Here is a 6,000-nt window from a genome sequence, read left to right on the forward strand (position 1 = left end):
CTCCCCTTGACTCTCTCTCTCCTTGACTCTCTCTCCCCTTGACTCTCTCTCTCCTTGACTCTCTCCCCTTGACTCTCTCTCTCATTGACTCTCTCCCCTTGACTCTCTCCCATTGACTCTCTCTCTCCTTGACTCTCTCTCTCCTTGACTCTCTCTTTCCTTGACTCTCACTCTCTTCTCTCTCTCACTCTTTACTACATTATATACAGTAGTTAAAAACAAATAATTGCATGATTCTCTGCTCTGTCTCTTCTTTGTCTATTTCTCTTCTGTCTATCTTTCCTTCCTAGATTTGACTACTTAGCCTTCACAGGGTCAGGGTCTACGCTAGTTTAGGTTAGTTTAGGTTAGTTTAGTTTAGTTTGGGTTAGTTTAGGTTAGTTTAGTGTAGGTTAGGTTAGTTTAGGTTAGTTTAGTTTAGGTTAGTTTAGTGTAGGTTAGGTTAGTTTAGTTTAGTTTAGTTTGGGTTAGTTTAGGTTAGTTTAGTTTAGGTTAGTTTAGTTTGGGTTAGTTTAGTTTGGGTTAGTTTAGGTTAGGTTAGATTTGACTACTTAGCCTTCACAGGGTCAGGGTCTACGCTAGTTTAGGTTAGTTTAGTTTGGGTTAGTTTAGTTTGGGTTAGTTTAGGTTAGGTTAGATTTGACTACTTAGCCTTCACAGGGTCAGGGTCTACGCTAGTTTAGGTTAGTTTAGTTTGGGTTAGTTTAGTTTGGGTTAGTTTAGGTTAGGTTAGATTTGACTACTTAGCCTTCACAGGGTCAGGGTCTACGCTAGTTTAGGTTAGTTTAGGTTAGTTTAGGTTAGTGTAGTGTAGTGTAGGTTAGGTTAGTTTGGGTTAGTTTAGGTTAGGTTAGATTTGACTACTTAGCCTTCACAGGGTCAGGGTCTACGCTAGTTTAGGTTAGTTTAGGTTAGTTTAGGTTAGTGTAGTGTAGTGTAGGTTAGGTTAGTTTGGGTTAGTTTAGGTTAGGTTAGATTTGACTACTTAGCCTTCACAGGGTCAGGGTCTACGCTAGTTTAGGTTAGTTTAGGTTAGTTTAGGTTAGTGTAGTGTAGTGTAGGTTAGGTTAGTTTGGGTTAGTTTAGGTTAGGTTAGATTTGACTACTTAGCCTTCACAGGGTCAGGGTCTACGCTAGTTTAGGTTAGTTTAGGTTAGGTTAGGTTAGTTTAGTGTAGTGTAGTGTAGGTTCGGTTCGGTTAGTTTAGTGTAGTGTAGTGTAGTGTAGGTTCGGTTCGGTTAGTTTAGTTTAGTGTAGTGTAGTGTAGTGTAGGTTAGGTTAGGTTAGTTGAGGTTAGATGAGTTTAGATTAGTTTAGTTTGGGTTATTTTAGGTTAGTTTAGTGTAGGTTAGGTTAGTTTAGGTTAGTTTAGTTTGGGTTAGTTTAGTTTTGGTTAGTTTAGGTTAGGTTAGATTTGACTACTTAGCCTTCACAGGGTCAGGGTCTACACTAGTTTAGGTTAGTTTAGTGTTGGTTAGTTTGGGTTAGTTTAGGTTAGGTTAGGTTAGTGTAGTGTAGTGTAGGTTGGTTTAGTTTGGGTTAGTTTGGGTTAGTTTAGTTTAGGTTAGGTTAGTTTAGTGTAGTGTAGTGTAGTGTAGGTTAGGTTAGGTTAGGTTAGTTTAGTTTGGGTTAGTTTAGTTTAGGTTAGATTTGACTACTTAGCCTTCACAGGGTCAGGGTCTACACTAGTTTAGGTTAGTTTGGGTTCGTTTAGGTTAGGTTAGGTTGGGTTAGTTTAGGTTAGTTTAGTTTAGGTTATTATATGGCATAAGTGGCAAATTGATTGATTGATTGCATCAAACAGAAGATAGCGTAGCCTATTGGTTACTGGTAAAGTATTGACTGTTGCTAAGGCACTGACTGTTGCTAAGGCACTGACGAATCGTAGCTTCTGTTTTCCAGTAGCCCCTCCCGTTTGCACCTCCCCCTGTTGGGTCCCAGCCAATGAGGCGCAAGGAGAGGAGGAAGGGGGAAAGGAAGGGGGAGAGAAGAGGAAGAGGGAACTGTCCGGTGAGGGAGGGAAAGAATGGGGGAGGAAAGACTCAGGTAGAGAGAAAGATGCCAAGAAGAGAGGAGGGGTGAGGAGGGAGGGGGAGGGGCCGGGACACCACCGCAACCTGCCAGTCAAACGGTCTGCCAGTCACAAGCTGACCAAACAGAGAAACCGCAGGAAGGGAGGGGCGGGGTTCTGCAAAGAGCTGGAACGCTATAGGAGGTTGGCGTTTGGCCCCGCCCTGGGAACACGCAGTATGACCCGATGGAGAGACACATCGGCCAGCATCTCACAACACCCAGACATCCCCAGCATACACTACAAACACACACCGCTTCCCGCTAACACACACACCAACACACACACAAAGACACCGGCCCTGCCCACACTGTCCCAGCCCACACCAGTCAACACACACACACAGGACGCCACTGACAACACACACACACAGGACGCCACTGTCAACACACACACACAGGACGCCACTGACAACACACACACACAGGACGCCACTGTCAACACACACACACAGGACGCCACTGACAACACACACACACAGGACGCCACTGTCAACACACACACACACACACATGACGCCACTGACAACACACACACACAGGCCACCACACACACCAACAAGCACACTCCTACAACCACACACAACACTCGTAGTAACAAACAGCAAGCACAGGCCTCACAGGCCTCACAGACACAGGCCTCACAGGTCTCACACACACAGGCCTCACAGGCCTCACACACACAGGCCTCACAGGCCTCACACACACAGGCCTCACAGACACAGGCCTCACAGGCCTCACAGACACAGGCCTCACACACACAGGCCTCACACACACAGGCCTCACAGGCCTCACACACACAGGCCTCACACACACAGGCCTCACACACACAGGCCTCACACACACAGGCCTCACACACACAGGCCTCACAGGCCTCACACACACAGGCCTCACACACACAGAAAAGAACCAAACACACTCCTAACGCAGACCAGGAGAACACACAGGATAAACAGATACCTCAGAACCAGAACCCAGAAACAGAGCGGACTCAAAACCAGAACCCACACACAGAGCGGACTCAAAACCAGAACCCACACACAGAGCGGACTCAAAACCAGGAGGGGAGCCTGGAGAGCACAGGCGCACCAACCCACATACACAGAGGTATGTATGGACACGGATGTGTGTGTGTGGGTCATACTTGTGTCTATGTGTACAATGAGAATGCTCTCTCTTGTGGGGAAGTATACTGTATGTATGTAACGGGAGCTCTGTGTGTGTGTGTGTGTGTGTGTGTGTGCGTGCGTGCGTGCGTGCGTGCGTGCGTGCGTGCGTGCGTGCGTGCGTGTGTATGTGTGTGTGCATGTGTGTTGTAGAGAGGTTTGAGGAGCTCTATGTGAAAGGAGAACTGATTGGACACGGAGGCTATGGGAGTGTCTATGCCGGGTTCAGGAAGACAGACAGCCAACCGGTGAGCAACTCCTCTAGTCTACTTCCTGTCTCAGTGCCTGCCCCAGCTCAACTCTGTCCCCCTCACCTTTCTCACCAACGTGTGCACTCATTCCATCCCCCTCATGGATGAAACAGCGTATAGGATTGGTCTAAGCATGTCAAACATATTCCTCAATCCACTCCATGGCAACATATTCCTCAATCCACTCCATGCCTGTGTCCCGAATGGCAACATATTCCCTACGTAACGCACTACTTCTGACCATAAACCTATGTATCCTGCCCTGGTCAGAAGTAGTGCCCTATGGGCCCTGGTCAGAAGTAGTGCCCTATGGGCCCTGGTCAGAAGTAGTGCCCTATGGGCCCTGGTCAGAAGTAGTGCCCTATGGGCCCTGGTCAGAAGTAGTGCCCTATGGGCCCTGGTCAGAAGTAGTGACCTATGGGCCCTGGTCAGAAGTAGTGACCTATGGGCCCTGCCCTGAATAGAGATTAGGGTGTCATTTGGGACTAGGTTGAATATGACAAAGGTTAAAAGACAATTGGATTCAAATTAAGTGATAACACCCGAAAAGCTGGTGTTTGGAGGATAGGCCTAACAACTCCCGTGAAAATATATCCTCCAAACACCGGCTTCGAAGGCCTTATCACTTTTATACAACGGGTTACCAACATATTCAAATAATGATTTAACATATTTTAATTAAAAGCGTTATTTTGATTAATTTATTCATACTATTTAATCCTTCCACAAGATATATATATTATATCTATTATATTATTATTATATATTATATCTATTATATTATATTATATATAGATATAGTCCCGACACAAATCTAGAGTTGCTAGAGACGCGACCCAGTCGTTCAGTCTTTTTGTTCTGTATCTATGGCGACCCAGTCGTTCAGTCTTTTTGTTCTGTATCTATGGACCCGATCCAGTTGTTCAGTCTATTGGTTCTGTATCTATGGCGACCCAGTAGTTCAGTCTATTGGTTCTGTATCTATGGACTCGACCCAGTCGTTCAGTCTTTTTGTTCTGTATCTATGGCGACCCAGTCGTTCAGTCTTTTTGTTCTGTATCTATGGACCCGACCCAGTCGTTCAGTCTTTTTGTTCTGTATCTATGGTGACCCAGTCGTTCAGTCTTTTTGTTCTGTATCTATGGCGACCCAGTCGTTCAGTCTTTTTGTTCTGTATCTATGGCGACCCAGTCGTTCAGTCTTTTAGTTCTGTATCTATGGACTCGACCCAGTCGTTCAGTCTTTTTGTTCTGTATCTATGGACTCGACCCAGTCGTTCAGTCTTTTTGTTCTGTATCTATGGCGACCCAGTCGTTCAGTCTTTTTGTTCTGTATCTATGGCGACCCAGTCGTTCAGTCTTTTTGTTCTGTATCTATGGACCCGACCCAGTCGTTCAGTCTTTTTGTTCTGTATCTATGGACGCGACCCAGTCGTTCAGTCTTTTTGTTCTGTATCTATGGACCCGACCCAGTCGTTCAGTCTTTTTGTTCTGTATCTATGGACCCGACCCAGTCGTTCAGTCTTTTTGTTCTGTATCTATGGACCCGACCCAGTCGTTCTGTATCTATGGACCCGACCCAGTCGTTCTGTCTTTTTGTTCTGTATCTATGGCGACCCAGTCGTTCAGTCTTTTTGTTCTGTATCTATGGACGCGACCCAGTCGTTCAGTCTTTTAGTTCTGTATGGTACAGAGCGGCATAGGCAAGATACAGTAGATGGTATCGAGTACAGTATATACATATTTTTATTTTACTAGGCAAGACCTAGGAACAGTGGGTTAACTGCCTGTTCAGGGGCAGAACGACAGATTTGTACCTTGTCAGCTCGGGGATTCGAACTTGCAACCTTTCGGTTACTAGTCCAACGCTCTAACCACTAGGCTACCCTGCCGCCCCTATGAGATGAGTATGTAAACAAAGTGGCATAGTTTAAAGTGGCTAGTGATACATGTATTACATAAGGATGCAGTCGATGATATAGAGTACAGTATATACATATACATATGAGATGAATAATGTAGGGTATGTAAACATTATATTAAGTAGCATTGTTTAAAGTGGCTAGTGATACATTTTACATCATTTCCCATCAATTCCCATTATTAAAGTGGCTGGAGTTGAGTCAGTATATTGGCAGCAGCCACTCAATGTTAGTGGTGGCTGTTTAACAGTCTGATGGCCTTGAGATAGAAGCTGTTTTTCAGTCTCTCGGTCCCAGCTTTGATGCACCTGTACTGACCTCGCCTTCTGGATGATAGTGGGGTGAACATGCAGTGGGGTGGTTGTTGGGTGGTTGTTGTCCTTGATGATCTTTATGGTCTTCCTGTGACATCAGGTGGTGTAGGTGTCCTGGAGGGCAGGTAGTTTGCCCCCGGTGATGCGTTGTGCAGACCTCACTACCCTCTGGAGAGCCTTACGGTTGTGGGCAGAGCAGTTGCCGTACCAGGCGGTGATACAGCCCGACAGGATGCTCTCGATTGTGCATCTGTAGAAGTTTGTGAGTGCTTTTGGTG

This window comes from Oncorhynchus nerka, unplaced genomic scaffold, assembly GCF_034236695.1.
Source record: "Oncorhynchus nerka isolate Pitt River unplaced genomic scaffold, Oner_Uvic_2.0 unplaced_scaffold_1113, whole genome shotgun sequence".
In the NCBI taxonomy this organism is placed as follows: Eukaryota; Metazoa; Chordata; class Actinopteri; order Salmoniformes; family Salmonidae; genus Oncorhynchus; species Oncorhynchus nerka.